A 14,713-nucleotide genomic window follows, 5' to 3' on the forward strand; every position below is an offset into this window, starting at 1 on the left:
AGGTAAATTATTTGCAAATCTGGGATTGTAGGTTCTCGTCGCGTGACCAAATCCCCAACGGACGCGTTTCGTTTCTTCCTCGGATTGAAGCGACGCGAATGCGGCGGAGATCGATAGGAGGGAACCCTTGTCCGAAGATGGCATAGGTTGGTATCATCGCGGCGAGAAGGTTGCAATGTATATTTACATACGGAGCCTCGGTCAAAGCCTTTACTTTGCGCCGATACCCAGGCCGTAGCGTAGTCACGCTACGCCGTTCAAGGATAGTCCTTTCCCTCGAGCTTTCACTCGACCGAATTAGGTATGACCCTTTCCCGCGGCTAAATCCTCCACTGACAATGCTCATGACCGAACGCTGAGTGGACTTGCCAAGCCGCAAGCGAAGATACGAATCTCTTAGCGTCTATTAGGACGGGTCCGCATAACTCATTTTCTGCATCGGACGCAAGTTTCTTTTTCGCTTTGCTGACAAGCAATTCGTAATCCGTGTAGAGTCTACGTCGCGCAAAGAAATTTATTTGGGCGTTTTAACTCCTTAACGACGCCGAATATATTCGCCGATATTTCTGCGTCGTTCCAGAACTATCGGTCAATCTTTCAAATTCGCACACATATGTTTGTATGTTCTTTCTTATGTTGAGGTTATAATTTTTCTGTCTTCAGATTTGGACACGTTTAGGTTACTGTAGAAATGTACCAATGTTTTTTCGTTCAGCAGATTTATTTTCTCGTCGATTATATAACACTTGCTGTTTCGGAGCTGACCTCGTGACTATGCAAAGTTAACCTTGTGTTAACCGAACCTTGCGTTGTTCTATAACCTTGAAATCGCCAACAATTATTTCACCGGAAATGTTTGCATCGACGCGATTTCAGTGACACCGTAATTCACACCGACATTGTTTATATACCGACACGTTAAAATCACCGATAAATGTTTACGTCGACTCTCGTTTCACCGCAAATGTTATTATCGACACTTAGAACTTTCGGCAGTGTACCAAGTACACGTTCGAACGTCGTATCGTACACACTCATTATTAGCGCTATGTTTTACGTATTATTTACGGTAAGAGAAATGGATTTATCAACGTAAGGTCACGGCACCGAGAATGAAGGACGATCGTTGTGAACAGCACTGAACGTTCAGATTCTTCTTTGATAATTCCTACGAAAGGTTTTCCATTCCAAGTATTCGGCATTTCGTCGGACAAATTAAGTGCGTCAATATTTTTTGGCTCAGCAGATTTATCTTTTCGTCGTTTATATGACACTTGCTGTTGTAAAGCTTTGGTTCAACAATTTTCTCGGCCTCTACAGTCGCATTTCTGACAATCTTGCAGGATCTCTTGTCAGTAGCCAGTTCGTTTATTCGATTGCAAACTGTAATAATTCGAGGACGTGCTGTTTCCGGTACATGATCATGTTTTGCAGTGTCACGAGAACGAATAATGTGTTTTCCATTTACAAATACTGTACTCACTTTTTCTCCGCACTCGCAACTGTTTCCACTCTTGACACTTTCTTCGCACACCCGGTAGAACGGATAGCCTCTATTTCTGCATTTCTTATACACGAAGCGTCGATAATAACATTTGCCGGCGTTTTCAGCGCGTAAATACATAAACAATGTCCGTGAAATGCGATGTCGCTGAAATCGCGTCGATGGAAACATTGTAAATATTGTGTTGGCAAAAAAGTAATTTCGGTTTGCACCAACAGATAGCGTTACGTTTGCATCGTCGTTCTTTCGTTAAGGTTACAATTTTTCTGTCTTCAGCTTTGGTAGTTGACACGTTTAGGTTAATATAGAAACAAATTTAGTTTGCCTTCCGTCTTTGGAATTTCACTCAATTCTAACCGGAGTCCGTCGATTCAACATTTTCGTCACATTTTACTTTTTTATTTTCATAAAAACAAAAAAGCGGCTTCGTAAAGAGATACGCGAAGTCTATGGCGTCGATCGCTTAACGGAACGCGCGTGTCAGAATTGGTTCAAAAAATTTCGTTCCGAAGATTTCTCACTCAAAGATGACAGACGTTCGAGGAAGACGTGTTCGGACCTTCCGAAGTTGACGATGACAAAATGAAGCCATAATCGAATCTAAATCGTCACATAACGAGAGATTGCAAAAAGGTTAAATGCATCGCACACAACAATTGAATATCACATAAGATATCTTGGACTTGTTGAGGTTATTTTTTCAAGGTAACCTGTTTTCATTTGTTTTCAGTTTCGAATTCATTTATGTTTCAGTCATGTTTATATTATTTGAACTATTCTTTTTTAATTTAGTGCGTCCATGACATACACCAACATAACCGTTAAGGAGTTTCAAGTCACCGATCTGGTTGAGAGCTTTTCAATTTCGTTGTCCTGGCTTCGTTTGCGAGAAGATTATAAATATTATAATTTATATTATTAATGATAGTATATTATAATATATATTATTATTATATATATTATAATATATTATTAATATATTATTATTAAATTATATATATTTTTTTTATATTAATATAAAATAATATTATATAAAAAATATTTGGAAGTCAACTGTGTACCTATAAACAACAACAAATAACTAACGACTGATAGAACTAACCTTGACAATTTTTGCACGAGATTAATAACAGTTTACTATATCAAGATATTATTATCGTCGACTCGTGTCGCGACTTAGATTTCAAATTACAGCCGATTTTCAGTTTCCATGAAATAAACGATCGGCGGCGATAACACGCGAATATACAGTACACGGATAAGTTGCATTTTATTTATCGCATTCATGTATCCTTCGTATATCTTTAGAACGTGTTAAGAAGTAAATATTGATAGTAAACAATGTCTGACATTATATACCGTGCAAAAATAGTCGCAGCCGCGGTCTGCAGCAATAAAATCCATATTATCGGTTATTAGCGGAGATCTTTACGCGAAACAAAATCATTGTTTCTCATTGCTTGCTCGAGTAATCGCGGCTAAAGTTGAAAACATTGTAATCACTTAAAATTAGTTAAATTCTTCGAATCTTCCTAAACGTATTTATGTTGTATGCATTCTTTACAAATGAACGTTTCAACTATTTTTTCAGATCGGTTTCGCCGCGTCTCGCAACAACAAGTCGCGAGAAGTTTCGAGGTGCCGCGTGACATTTTATGAAATCGGTTGATAACAAGACCGTACTAATGTAAGAAAAAGAAAAAAATATATACGATTCCGCGAACGTTTCGTCCGCACCTCGCGCGATAAGCGAACTATTCTAATTATAGCTGTGGCAATATGTGCCGAGGATGTAACTATATCCGTTCAGCAGAGAAGAAAAATATTTATTTACTGAAACGAAGTGAACCACGGTGGAACTGAAGCGACCGAACGAACTCTCCGGCGGCGGCTCTGAATTTCTGCTTCAGAGGGAATACACGTACAGAGAAGCAGAAAATGTTCCCGAAGTAATATAATGATCTGCGAGTTCCGAAGAAGCAGTATATTTATAAGGAAGAAATGACAGGGGATACACGGCTGGCCTCTCTTTCCGGGCTCCTCGTTTTTCTTCAGCGTTTTCAGAAAATATAACCGGCGCGGGTCGAATCACGCCAAGAATCTCGCGGCGAACGATGATAGAGAGGGGGGCGGCGGGGGGAGCGCGAGGGGGATAATTGCGCGTCGAAGGTGACTTATAGCTTCTAAACCCTTGTTTCTCGCCCGATCCCGGTCGGAGGAGGTCTCGATGAAATCTGTTTGGCCGCGAAACTGATTTACGAGATGAAACGTAAAGCGCGGAACCCGATGGGCCTGGCGCGATTAGGCTATACGGTGGAGCTCCATTCATATGAACTCGGCGGAAGACAACTGGTTAAGTTATTTCAAATGACCTCAGCTACCCCTCATTTTCGGCTGTTCAAATAATTGTGGAACACCCTGTATACCATGTAGGCACATATGGGGTAAGTCCGGGAAAGTCAGGCCACTTTTTGGAAAAAAGAATTTTATTGTATCAACCAAATTACAACAATGTCTAAATAATTTAATAATACATATATACAGGGAGTCCCAAAAATGTCTCGCGATCCAAAAGTGGCGGGTTCCTCAGGTCATTTGAAGCAACTTTTTCCTTTACAAAAATTTTCTCCGAGGCACCGTTAACGAGTTATTAACGAAAAACAGTGACCAATGAGAGGCGAGCTCGGCTGGCGCGACGCGACCGAGCCAATGAGCGGAACTGGGCTTCGTGCGCTGGTTGGCTGGGCCGCCTCGCGTCAGCCGTACTCGATTCTTATTGGTCACTGTTTTTTTTATTAATAACTCGTTAACGGTGCCTCGGAGAAAATTTTTGTAAAGGAAGAAGTTGCTTCAAATGATCCGAGGAACCCGTCACTTTCGGATTGCGAGACATTTTTGGGACTCCCTGTATAACCAGGTAGGCACATATGGGGTGAGTTCGGGAAAATCCGATCAATTTTTGAAGAAAGAATTTTATTGTATCAACCAAAATACAGAAATATCTAAATAATTTATATATACATTTATATTAATTTATATATATATATGTTAAATTATTCAGACATTGCTGTAATTTGGTTGATACAATAAAATTCTTTTTTAAAAAATATATATATATATGTATATACAGGGTGTTCACTGTGACGGTGGCCACTATTTTCGAGGCATTTAGGCCAATTTAATAAAAATTGTCTCGAATAAAAGTTATTCAGTACTTTGATGGGAACAAAGTGCATCAATAAAAATTGCGAAAAATTTGTTTATTCGATAAAAAACTAGGGTCACCTTGACATTTTTAAATAGCACTATATATTTTTAACTTGATAGTGTTATAGCTGATGAAACAATGAATTCAGCGATCCACCGTACAATGACCTTTGGATGACCTTGAGCTCGGAAATTGGCAATAACTCTGAAACAAATTAAAATAAATATTACCGCTTTCATGCAGAAAACAAAAATACCGTAAGTGGACCATCCCAGCCGCATCACCGGGTTAGAGCGTCCAGTTACTTCGGTTGAGAGAAAATAACCTTGGAAAATAACCTCGACTGTGGCTTATAAAAAGCATTATAAATAGAGAAAATAATTCTGACGTCATTTTTTCTTCAGCTTCCCATATAAATCAGAAAAATTCTCGTGTTTGGAGCATCCCTCGTGATACCAACGACTACACCTCACACATTCAAGCCGGTCGTCGCTTTTAGTGGTTTCAAAATGGTTCTTTCTTGCATCCCACTCGTTCATTCTGATTCAATTCTTCTAACGAAGTGCCAGTTTCTTATAAAACTGTATTATCTCTGCTTGAACGATTGTTCCAATTATTTTCCACGTTTCTTCACATTCTTCCCCCTTTCAATTGAAACATTCCTTGTGTTTCTTTGTAGCTCCCTTATTTTTCTTTTGTCTTAATGTTCTCTGAACGATTTGTGATGTTTGCAAGTTGCTCCTTTTTTTGTATTGTCTCGCTAAGCCAAATGGAATTCTTTGGAAATTAAGCCGTTTCCAACTTGATAAGAAGATAAATTCGCTCTGAAGGAAACCGGATAGGAATACAAATTCTGTTGAACGACGGAACAATTAATGTGATCGAACTACTTTAGGTTAGTATAATCGGCCTATACCAGAATCACGGAAGAAGCGAAGTTCTACAAAAATTGAGGGAAGAAATTAGAAATTAACGAATTAAGAATTAACCTTCTGCACTCAAGTGGCGACGCTAAGACGCTATTAATTCATTAAAAATTGCTGTACTATTTCTCTAAATAATTGTGATAGTATCAGATCCGTTTATATTTTCAAAATCTGTAAATATTGCAAGTATTGTACTTGCCAATAGGCTCAATTTCCTATTAATAAATCGTACTACATCATATAAAATAGAAATACCGTAGATTTCTAGATTATTAACCGTCTATACTGTAGATTATTGAACACTGCAGGTTTTGGATTTCGAATTAACCCTTTGCACTCAAGTGGTGACTCTGACGCACCACTAAAATTGTTACACCACGTGCCAAAATAATTTTTACATTATCAAAGCTTAGATATAAAAGATTCTTAAAAGTCTAACTGTTGCATGAGTCACAAGATTCAATTTCATGTGCATGAAATTAACTTTATTATATAAAATGGAAATATTATAAGTCAGAAAAGTTAATTTAGATTCACAATTAAAATGGCTTCGAGTGCAGACGGTTAAAATAGCTTCGACTGCGAAGGATCAAGAATTAACCCTTTGCACTCGAGTGGTGACTCTGAGGCACTACTAAAAAATTGTTACACCACGTCCCAAAATAATTTTTACATTATCAAAGCTTAGATATAAAAGATTGTTAAAAGTCTAACTGTTGTACGAGTCACAAGACTCAATTTGATATGCATGAAATTAACTTTATTATATAAAATGGAAATATTATAAGTCAAAAAAGTTAATTTAGATTCACAATTAAAACGGCTTCGATTGCAGAGGGTTAAAATAGCTTCGACAACGAAGGATCAAGAATTAAGCGAAGTTCTACCGTGCGTTGCTAGATGGCCCACTTAAAGCCCTTAAGTTGTTTCGGTGCGCCGTGTGACAAGGCGTGAACGTGTCTCTAATCGATGGACTATTGCGACTGGCCGCGTGGTATCCGCCAAAAGGTTAGGAAACCGACGGTCCGCGGCGCGGCGGATGATAATCTCGCGAGAATGGATTATTCGTTCGGAAGTTGCTAAATGACGCCTTACGCGTAGCAGCGCGAAGGCCAGATTGAAATCAAAGTGAGAGAAACTTCCGAGTTCCGCGTAATTACAAGTGTTCCACGCCCGGAGATGGTAACCGGGGAGAAGGTTAAGCCGAGCCGTTGGCAGACACTTAGCGAAGTTTCGATTGTGCTTGGTGTACATGTTTTCAGCGTAAACCCTCGCGAGGCCGAGCAGAGACCAGCGGGCACGGGAGAGCGGAGGGGGGGGGGGGCAGATCAGGTGCGGAGTGCAGGCGTTCGGTGCTCCAACCCGGTGGGGGGGGGGGGCGAATTTTATTAAGCGATATTTCTCTAATTATCTCAGTCGGCCCGTGGCAAGTAAAACTTCGGATACGGGGAAGAGCGGCGGCTGGTGCGCCTGGTAGTAGCCATATTCATGGGCCGCGTTAAGCGCCTCGAAAGCATAAACATTAAAAAGAGCTGGGGCGTCGAAGTTAGCGGCCGCTCAGCTTACTTCTACGTCCACCCCCTTTTTTGCCCATTCCCCCCACCGCCGCCGTCCCTTACCCGTTTTCCTGTCTCGGCAAACTGGAAAACTTCCGCGAAGCATTTCGAGGAAAAAACTTGAAAGATTAAACGCCACGATGTTATCGCCGCCTCGCAAACGGGCTGGTGACGATATATGGAATCGCGAAAAGGAGCGTCGAGTGTTTTTGCCGGGGTGGGGCATGTTTCCCGGCGCCTAGATCGTGTTCGCTGCAATTGTGGGACCAGGGGGGCACCGAGAATCACGATTAACCCTTTATCGTATGATACCGAGTGACTCGCGTTGACACTAAATTATATGTTAAATTATATGTTATTTGTGTATTATGAATTATGCGTTAAATTATATGTTATTTGTATATTATGAATTATGTGTTAAATTATATATTGTTTGTATATTATGAATTGTATGTTATTTCTTTATTATAAATTATATGTTAAATTATATATTATTTGTATATTATAAATTATATGTTAAATTATATATTATTTATATATTATAAATTATATATTAAATTATACGTTATATATATTATATATGAATTACTATAGTTCTTTCTTATAAATTCTATGTACTACAAGGGCCTATGACCGTTTATCAGTAAATAAATAAATAAAAAATGACGGCTCACTAATTTTTGTAAAAGTTGTTTTAATGAACGCGAGTCACTGTACTTGAACATAGTTCTTCGATAAATAAGCGTCGCAATGCAAATCACGATGGATGCAAGGAAACATTTTTATTTTTATGAGTTCAATGATTCGATTAACAAATTGTCGAAGTGAAATATTTATGCATTTCTAAGCAGAAATTAATTATTGCAAATTCTTCTCTTGCTGGAATATCAACACAATAATAATTAATATTAATATTAGTATATAATTTATATAATTGTAATTTATATTATAATTTATATAATATTATAATATTATTATTACTATATATTATTAATATGTTAATATTATTAATACATTAATATTATTATTATTATTCAATATTATAATATTATAATTTATAAATTTATAAATTATATTACATACTTTATATTACGATATATTTTACGATTAATAAATCGCCCACATTTTTGACACTTCAATCAGAATTCCGGGCTTCTATTTTTCATTGTAAACGCTAGTTTAAAGAACGACTAGTTTACGTAAACGGAACGCAACGCAACCCCTAACAAGGGTAGATCTCCTCGATCAAGGTTCCGTCGTATCGATTATAGTATCGCATTATAATCCAAATCGCGTATTTGACAATTTGAAAATTTTCATCGACGGATTGCGCTTTGTATTCCCCTTTTGAAATTGGCTTTCCCATAATTCCCGTTAAGAAAAATTAGCGCGACGCGGTCGTAACAGCTAAACTGGCCCCTGTAATCCCGAAGCGACGAAGCAAGTCGACGAGCTGTCTTGAAAGCGACAGCGTTTGGAAATGTAATACTGTAAGTTCCACGCCAATGCTCCGGTAGCAGACTTCGCGGGAACGTAGAAGCACGTATTCTAGATACGTTACTGGCGGAAGACGCTCGACCGCCATGGCTTGCTTGCTGGCGTCTGGAATGGGGTTCGTTATCGTGCCCGATGTTTATTATTAGACTTGGAAAGCGCGGACAATAATTGGACGGTTTAAGTCGTTGAAAAACTTTCTTATAGCCACCGGCGCGGCGCTGAAACTTGTCTCTCGTTGATTAGAATTGTAAATCCGTCCGTTATGTAACAGTAATGCTGACCGATTGTTCGTCGGCCGGCCACGGATTTTCCGTTGATCGACGAAGCGTCAGGATTTCAACCCTTCCGCGCGCGGATGTGATGTTCTCGATTGCGCCGGAGCGCGGGTAATTGTGGCACTTTCAAGGTTATACAAAAGTATAATAATAATAGTATAATATATAATAATATATAATAATATTAATAAATATATAATAATAACTATAATAAAATAATAATAAGTATAATAATAATAGTATAATATATATAATAATATATAATAATATTATATATATTATATTATTATTATACTTTTATATTAAGTATAGTAATACTATTTCACAAAGTCTATATAATATTAATTATATCAAGATTATACAAAAGTATAATAATAATAACAATATAACAATATAACAACAATAATAAGTATAATAATAAAAAAAATAATAATAAGTACAATAATAAGTATAACAATAATATTTCACAAAGTCTACATCAATAAAATATTAAACCGTGGAATTATGTTCAACGTTTAACGTACTTGCTGTTATTTTCCAAATACAGTCGGCGTGGAAAGTATTCGTACGCCTTTTAAAACGGAATAACTTTTTTACAATTTGGCTAAGCGAATGTTACAATAAGGCTTGCTCAAAATCAGAATTGTCATGTCTTATTGCTACTTTTATAAATTAATATAAAACAGCTGTTTTTCGGTCTCCGTAAATCTAGTATTAGCTCGGTGGCACGAAAATTGGGACAGGCCACAGGAATTGGGACCTAAGGTCACACGAAGGTCATGGTATTATGAGTTATTAGATTCGTCTTGATCATCGATGACCTTGAAATTTCAAAAAATATGACCTTTACAAAAAAGTGATTTTTGCCACAACATGTGTCCCCTCGAACCAAACAATTTGTTCCTCAAGCATTTCCGCGTATCATTAACGATAATGGATATATCGCTGTGTAACAGAGTTACTGAGACACCCTGTACATGTTGCGTGTCTACATTTACTTACGTATTTAAATACCGATATAACAAGAAATCACAATTTTATTCACGCGCGCGCGCGCGCCGAAGAGAACGGAACAGCGATCGTATTTAACAGGTTATTAATTAGAAATCTCTGTCACGTGTCAGACTAGTCAAAGTACGGCAAGGGGTTAACGAAGGGGAACGACAATTTTCCCGCGTTCTCCGCACATTTTTCAACGCAAAAGATTTTCGCAAAGGACCCTTCGCAAATTTCCGAGAATTTAGGGGTAACATCAAAAGAACCGGCCGAAAGAAACGGCGCGCGCGCGCGGGTCGCGCGATCTTCGAAGCGAACCGTTCGAAGCGACCGCTCCTCGAAATGGAGCGGAATAAAATTCACGACTCTCTCGAACGGCAAGGTAATTACGTGTAATTTATATTACTTGCCATTGACATGCAAATCTGCGAGCCATGCATGTCTGTCCTAGCCTCGGCGGCGGTTCTCCGCCCTCCGCCCTTCAGCCTACCCCCCCCCCCCGGGACGTCGCCGTGATACGCGCCGCCATTTCCACCCGGTTTCCGCCTCTTTCTCGCTCTTGCACCGGGATCTTCCCTACCCCTCGTTACATTCGATACCGCAAGTTCTGACCGACGCACGAGCCGCAGGATTATTCTTGAAAATCGAGCCTTAGACGCGAGAAGGAACGATCGCCGAGCCGGTCGAATCGACGATAAACGGTTCGTTCGGTGGCCCCGCTTTGGCTACCACCTCTTCCAGACGGCGGAACAACGAGGCCGAGACAAATGCCGGCGCGTTATCCGGGCACACGTGCCTGTTAGCTTCGCGGCGCGGCAAGAAAGAGCTCGTAAACCGGCCAAATAAGTTCGTTTAATTCCAATTTCGTTCCCTTTCACGGCTTACGTCCGAGCACGTATATATATTATGGCCGCGAGATGCGTCAAAGAGGGCGGATGGCAGAGACGGCGGAATGCATATTCATATATGCAACAGAATTCGAGGCTCGACGCGGCGGGACGCGGTGACGCAACCGCGGTTTCAGAGGAACGTATTTAGAGATAAATAGACACAGGGTGTCGCGTCGCAGCGCGCGACCGATGACGAGAGCGTGACGGAGAGGAGCCGAGCGGCTTAGATACGGCTGAATTGACCAGTGGCGGACAAGTCTTTTGATCTAAACTAAAATATACCAGCCCGAAACAACGGCCAAAGCAAATCCGTTCAAAGTGGCCGGCCTCTTCAAAGTACTTGGCTTCGTCCGTCTCGCTCAGTCCCGTGCGACGGCATACCCCAATGACCAATTATCTTTGTATCTTTACCGATGACAAGTGAACCGCGAGTAAACCGCGCGTCCACCGGCGAGGGAAAGAGTTCGGGCTACGTGTCGGTTTATCGGCAAGGGTTGAACCCGGCAGCCGAGTCTCTCTCTCTCTCTCTCTCTCTCTCACTCTGACACGGAGGCCGAACCCCCTCCCACCCGCGCGCGCGCGCGGCCACCGGCCAGCGGCGCCGGGCTAACGGTGTCCGGCCGAACACGCCTTTTTCTTCTTCTATTCCTAATTTCATCCCGCTGTTAATCTCCATTCCCGGGCGACTCGCCGCTGCCGTCTTGTCCTCTTCGTGTCGATAAACCATCCGCCGGGCGCCGTTTTCGTTTTTCTGTCTTCCGTGAAGACGGATCGGCGAGGCGGGACGAGAAGTCGGGCAGAGTCGGCTCGCGGCAACTTCCGTAACGGGCGCCGCGCGTTTCCTGGGGAATTAAATTAAAACTAAATTAAATAGATCCCCGACACTCCGCGGCGCATCTCGTAACCCCGATTCGTCTCCCGAAAAGTGATCCCCTCCCCAGCCCAGGGATCGAACGGGGGCCGTTAGACGGAACTTTAATTGAAATTCGTGTGTCGAACTAATTATACGTTGTTCCAATTATAGTTTCGCGAAACGGCTGCGCGTCCTACCCTCCCTCCCTCCCTACGATCTCGGAGAACAAGAGCATAATCGGCCGCCTCGCGTTCCCCCCGGAAAGAAAACGACGGCGGATCGATGTTTTTCAATTTCGCGGGACGAAGAAGAGCCAGCCGACGACGACCGCCTCCCCTCCCCTCGCCGACCACCGCCGCTAACACCTCTCCCCTCCCCGCCCCGCGGCTGAGCAAGAGCGAGCGAGAATATTGGTGAATATTTAAAACCTGTTTTACTCCGTCCCTCGCTCCGCGCGGCTCGGCTCCTCTCTACGCCCCCTCCCCCACCGGCAACCTATCCTTGCGCCGTTGTAACAAACAATCGCTGTCGAAACAATAGCTACCTAATGCGAAATAGGATGCCAGCCAGCCAGCCGGTTGCTTGCGTTTCCACGGACTGGCTTCGTTTCGAGAGCGAGGAAGCCGCGCGCTCGCGCTCGCTCACCGTTCGGAATCCGTGGTTGTTTGACGTTCATGATTCTCTGACGTATCTCGTTAAACATTCTTCCTCAGACGATTCCTATTCACGTCGCAATTCGTCCGACGGAGACCGACGAGACTTTCCCCTCTTCTTCCCTTACCGCAGACGCGAACAACGTTCCACTTGTTCCAACGGTAATTTCGATATATTGTATCGCGTAGGTTAGGTACAGGGTGTCCCAGAAATGTCACGTAAATCGGAAATGAGAAGTTCCTAGGATCGTTCGAAGTAACTTTTTCCTTAGCGAAAATGCGATCCGCGGCTTCGTTCACGAGTTATCGACGAAAATCAGTGACCAATGAGAGGCGAGATCTGCTGGTGCGAGACGGCCAAGCCAATGAGCGGAGCTGGGCTTCGCGCGCGCTCTTTGGTTCGGCCGACTCGCGTCGGCAGAGCTCGCTTCTTATTGGTTGGTGTTCTTCAATAATAACTCGTAAACGAAGCCGCGGTTTGCATTTTCGCTAAGGAAAAAGTTACTTCGAAAAACCTAAGAATCCACCATTTTCGGATTGCGAGACATTTTTGGGACACCCCATAAAAATCGTGCGACCCGATATACAATACGCGGACCTCGTCCAGATAACGGAAGCTCGAAGTTTCGGGTTTAAGGATGATGTTTTATGGATACGAGAAATTATATGGTGTATCTTGCGATTCGAAGCGCTGTGTTTTTCGGTACTTTGAGGAGAAACATAACCTCTTAGCGGTAGACGCCGTGTATACGCGACGTAGGGAAACGGCGATTTTACATGTTGCAACAAAAATATTTCTACTGCGATTCAGGTTATATTTGTAATACGTTAAATACGATAGATTAACGTATTCACAAATTTCGCAGATTTTAGAATGATTCTACAGGGTGTCTCAAAAATGTCTCGTAATCCGGAAATGGAGGGTTCCTGAGATCATTTGGAGCAACTTTCTCCTTAGCGAGAATGCAAACCACGGCTTCGTTTACGAGTTATCAACGAAAATTGGTGACCAATGAGAGGCGAGATCTGCTGGCGCGAGACGGCCCAGCCAATGAGTGGAGCTGGGCTTCGCGCGGTTTGCATTTTCGCTAAGGAAAAAGTTACTTCGAATAACCTAAGGAATCCACCATTTCCGGATTGCGAGACATTTCTGGGACACCCTGTAGAATGAAAAGCTTGTCGAAAGAAACTGCACGCGGTGTGATCGACAAAACGCGTGCGAAATTGATCTCAAAAATAGATCGACGCAGCTAAATCGTTGATGTAGAAAAAAACGAAAGGGTACGTTTTACCTGGTTGATCCGTTAACGCTCAAATATTTGTGCGTACGCGTCGTTCGAGACTAATGATCAATTTTCTGAACTATTTGCACGATTGCCGCGGGAAAATAACTCGTGGTAGAAGCTGTCGTGCGAAGTTGTCGTGTACAAAAAGTGGAACATCGTTCCGCGATTAATAAAGTTTATACGGTCTAAAATTATCCTTTGTTCCGGATTCGGGCATCAATTGAATCTTGAATCGATGGACCCCGGTTAGAATTGAGTGAAATTCCAAAGATGGAAGGCAAACTAAATTTGTTTCTATATTAACCTAAACGTGTCAACTACCAAAGCTGAAGACAGAAAAATTGTAACCTTAACGAAAGAACGACGATGCAAACGTAACGCTATCTGTTAGTGCGAATCGAAATTACTTTTTTGCCAACACAATATTTACAATGTTTCCATCGACGCGATTTCAGCGACATCGCATTTCACGGACATTGTTTACGTATTGACGCGCTGAAATCGCCGGCAAATGTTATTATCGACGCTTCGTGTATATGAAATGCAGAAATAGAGGCAATCCGTTCTACCGGGTGTGCGAAGAAAGTGTCAAGAGTGGAAACAGTTGCGAGTGCGGAGAAAAAGTGAGTACAGTATTTGTAAATGGAAAACACATTATTCGTTCTCGTGACACTGCAAAACATGATCATGTACCGGAAACAGCACGTCCTCGAATTATTACAGTTTGCAATCGAATAAACGAACTGGCTACTGACAAGAGATCCTGCAAGATTGTCAGAAATGCGACTGTAGAGGCCGAGAAAATTGTTGAACCACAGCTTTGCAACAGCAAGTGTTATATAAACGACGAAAAGATAAATCTGCCGAGCCAAAAAATATTGACGCACTTAATTTGTCCGACGAAATGCCGAATACTTGGAATGGAAAACCTTTCGTAGGAATTATCAAAGAAGAATCTGAACGTTCAGTGCTGTTCACAACGATCGTCCTTCATTCTCGGTGCCGTGACCTTACGTTGATAAATCCATTTCTCTTACCGTAAATAATACGTAAAACATAGAGCTAATAA

General features: G+C 41.6%; 1 long non-coding RNA gene across 1 annotated transcript in view; it reads right to left on the minus strand.

Moving 5' to 3' along the window:
* Positions 1–9,111: 9,111 nt before the first annotated feature.
* Positions 9,112–14,713, minus strand: part of LOC143260906 (uncharacterized) — a 45,280-nt gene continuing 39,678 nt past the window's right edge. The window contains exon 2 of the long non-coding RNA XR_013035187.1: positions 9,112–11,694. This is a non-coding gene — a long non-coding RNA (uncharacterized LOC143260906). The remainder of the gene's footprint in view (positions 11,695–14,713) is intronic.

This window comes from Megalopta genalis, unplaced genomic scaffold (genome assembly GCF_051020955.1).
Source record: "Megalopta genalis isolate 19385.01 unplaced genomic scaffold, iyMegGena1_principal scaffold0023, whole genome shotgun sequence".
Classification (NCBI taxonomy): domain Eukaryota; kingdom Metazoa; phylum Arthropoda; class Insecta; order Hymenoptera; family Halictidae; genus Megalopta; species Megalopta genalis.